This window comes from Etheostoma spectabile, chromosome 1 (assembly GCF_008692095.1).
Source record: "Etheostoma spectabile isolate EspeVRDwgs_2016 chromosome 1, UIUC_Espe_1.0, whole genome shotgun sequence".
Taxonomy (NCBI): Eukaryota; Metazoa; Chordata; class Actinopteri; order Perciformes; family Percidae; genus Etheostoma; species Etheostoma spectabile.
The window spans coordinates 27,670,484-27,674,114 of NC_045733.1; the positions used below are offsets into that span (position 1 = coordinate 27,670,484).

At 39.9% G+C, this 3,631-nt stretch overlaps 2 long non-coding RNA genes across 2 annotated transcripts in view; one reads left to right on the top strand and one right to left on the bottom strand.

Moving 5' to 3' along the window:
• The window catches only part of LOC116693031 (uncharacterized), a 13,121-nt gene extending 12,615 nt beyond the window's left edge, over window positions 1-506 (bottom strand). The window contains exon 1 of the long non-coding RNA XR_004332833.1: window positions 480-506. This is a non-coding gene — a long non-coding RNA (uncharacterized LOC116693031). The remainder of the gene's footprint in view (window positions 1-479) is intronic.
• The window catches only part of LOC116693023 (uncharacterized), a 33,646-nt gene that overhangs the window by 12,947 nt on the left and 17,068 nt on the right, over window positions 1-3,631 (top strand). The window contains exon 3 of the long non-coding RNA XR_004332831.1: window positions 1,853-1,974. This is a non-coding gene — a long non-coding RNA (uncharacterized LOC116693023). The remainder of the gene's footprint in view (window positions 1-1,852; window positions 1,975-3,631) is intronic.

A 3,631-nucleotide genomic window follows, 5' to 3' on the forward strand; every position in this document is an offset into this window, starting at 1 on the left:
AGTTGATCGGATGAAATCTCTAGGAGTTCGTTAAAGTACGACATATGGAAATGGACAAAATCACTAATTTTGAACTTTCAATTCAAAATGGCGGACATCCTTTCGGGAGTAACATATGGCTCCAATGACGTGATGGCTATGTCTTGACATGCTTCATATGTGTACCAGGTCTCATGAGTCTATGTTAAACGTACTGCAAGGGCTCAGTTTCTTTAATTTTGTAGAGGGCACTAGCGAGCCATTGTTGTGCGGCTATTCCCGAAACCCTTAAAATGCGTGGATTTTCACCAGAATTGTGCAATCACCAATTTCGGTGAGTCTTTGAGTGTGTTAAGCCCATCAAAAGGTGATTCATTCACCAGAAGAAAGGAAAGGAAAGGAAAGGACGAATTCCTTCAGTTTCAATAGGGCCTTCGCCGCTGTCAGCACTCGGGTCCTAATGAATGGCATCGGTGAGATCAGGGCATTACTATGGAAACGGCACTTTGCAAAGTCTGCAAAGCCCCTGCCATAAGGTGCTACATGCCTCAGTAACCCAGCTAGTATTACAATATCCCACGTGTCTTATTAGGATTTCTAATAGAAGGCATTTGAGCTTTTCCCACACAGTTGACATGCACACATTTGTAGGCAAAATACACAAAATATAAGTACATGCCAAATATAGAATTTCCAATTGTTTTTTGAGGATGTTTTTTACTGTATACATAACCAGAATGTTTCCGAGGTTCACGGTTGTAAAAGATTAAAACATTGATTACCAGTATGCACCCACTTCACATGCGTTATGAAAGTACACATACACACACACACACACACACACACACACACACATTGTGGCTTACATGTGCTTACCACAAGCTACATGGTGAGATGTTTCAGCTTTACAATTGGCTAAATGTTTTTTGTAGGCTTACTTACAGTATGCATGGCTCTCGGAGAAAATAAATCATGTTTGCTGGCTTCTGCAACTGAAACAGTATTGAATTGATTTTTAGCATGTCCACACTAAATAATCCTGTTTGTGATATCCTCCTTTGCTTATTGCTGCAGTGATTCTTAGAGCATTGAGGGGAATGAAATGAAAAGGAAAAGGAAGACTTTTGGAAGTTGCTCCATTTTAAGATGATACAATATAAAGAGGATATTACTCACCTGCGGCAAGTAAACAAAGAGCTCTTAGATAGCAGGAGAACAATACGTGGCTGACGGGGCAAACGCCCTGAAATTTAAGAAAACACATGCAAATAGAAAACACACAAGCAAATTAAGAAAACAACTTCAACACATGCCCAGCATTCAGCAAACGCGTTGCAAATACAAACAACACAACCAAATACAGAAACGATGCAAAACGAAAAGCTCACAAACCCCGAAAAAAAAGAAGCAATGCAAAAACAAAAAGCAGACAAACCTCGAAACTAATGCAACAAAAAAAACGCAGCATCCGGATTACACAACGGAAGGTCACCAGGGCACTAGAGGGAACGCTAAGTGGATCAGCTTGATTTTCAACCCCACGGAGAGAGAGCGAGAGCGAGAGAGAGAGAGAGAGAAAGAGAGAGAGAGAGAGAGAGAGAGAAAGAGAAGGGACACGTCAAATCTCAGAACGGTATGAAACGGTGTACAACTGCTTTGAGATCATAGACTGTAAATATTAAGTCTATGTTTGAGATATGTTGTCTCTCGTTTGGTGGGTGTGTCTCGGCTCAGGTCACAAGTGATACTCAATTAGCAGACACCTGTCTGTGAACTCATGTTAACAAAACATTTAAAAATTCATCAGCCTTTAGCGTTGAGGTTTGTTTAAGCCATATTACATGGAAGGTTTCGTTTCGAGATTTCCCAAGAGGCATCACTGAAGTGTAGACCTCCTCAAGTGTAATATTGTGATTATACAACAATGGTTACCAACAAAATAAGTGATCAATCTGTATTCATATTGTGGAGCAATTTGCTCTTGAAATACAAAAAGTGTTTTTGTTGCATTTGTTTTTGGGGTTTGTCTGCTTTTGTTTTTGCATTGCTTCTTTTTTCAGGGTTTGTCTGCTTTTCTTTTTGCATCGTTTCTATATTTGCAGCGCGTTTATGTATTGTATTGTGTTGTGTGTGTTTGCAGCGCGTTTGCTGAATTCTGCGAATGTTTTGTCAAATTACTGAAGCTTTTATTTTATTTGCTTTTTTTTTTGTCTATTTGCTTGTGTTTTCTTAAGTTGCAGGGCGTTTGCCCCTCTCAGCCACCGTAGGAAACAGAGGCCTCAGCCACACTCCCATTGTCCAGCTTCACACGAAAAACATAAAAGCAAAATTTGAATGCAGAATGCATTATTTCTCAAATTCCATTAACCCTGCTAAAAACATGTCATCATAAATATCACCTGTTTTTTTTTTACTCTACAAATGGAGTTCTCATTGCGCTCTACCAACAGATGTTTGTGCAAATCAATGGCGTCAAACAAGAAGAATGGAATGGAAGAATGTTTTATTTCATTTTTTCTAAAAAGCAGCGGGAGAATAGTCACATTATCACCTTTGGATTGAGGTAGCTGTGTGTGTGTGTGTGTGTGTGTGTGTGTGTGTGTGTGTGTGTGTGTGTGTGTGGTAGGTAACAATGCTGTGAAACTATTAAAGCTAGTATTTTCCACATTACATAATGACAGGGTGTGTGTCTGTTGGCAGAAAACAGGACCCAACCAACTCCAAACGTCCTCCCTCTGCAGACTTTGTTTCTCACTTGATACGGGCTAACTACTGTACATGTATCCACGCATAATACATCAATATTTATTACCCAATAACATGATCCACATTATTCTGAAATCTGCCATTCTGCATAACGAGTACTTTTAGGTTTTGTACTTTTGTCTATTTAACTTGTAACAGAGCACTTTGCATTGTGGTGTTGCCACCTTTGCTCAAGTAAAAGATCTGAGTACTTCCTTCACCACTGAATCTCATAAAGAGTTTGGTTACCAGTTATTTGTTTCTTTTTCAAACACTGCATCATCTCAAACATCTTTTTGGATTTTAGTATCTAAATATTTCTGATGTCTTATTACTGTAAGTTTGCAATGACAGATTGGGCCTTTATGTGTTCAACCTTGTACTGGCATTGGAATGGATTGAATCATCAAACCACTGCAGACCACTCCGTTCCTTAATTTGAGAACTATAATGTGACTCATCTCATCGTAATCTTTTAAGGCCAAATTACATTACACACAAGGTCAGAGCACATTCAGAAATAATAGGATTTTAATAATCATTTTTAATCCCCGTCCCCATCCCACTATTACACCAAAAGACAAATTGCGTTCTTTATTTATTTTCCATCAGTGCTGTTGCAAATGAACAGTTTTGGTTTCCACTCTCAGTACGGGGATTACTGTAAAGCTTCACCCCCTCCCCGCCACCCGCAGCCTTGTTGTTGAGCTGATCTCGGATCTGTCTGCATGCAAAACTGCAACGTTAGACAGTGGAGATTATCTTACCACTACTACCCCACAATGCACTTGGGTCAGGTTCATTTAGGTGTGACCATGGGATTGGTCCCTGCGGGAGCAATTAGTTCTCACTAAAGGATCATGCGTGGTGGGAGCAGCGAGATGTCAAACAACGTCTTCACCCCTCG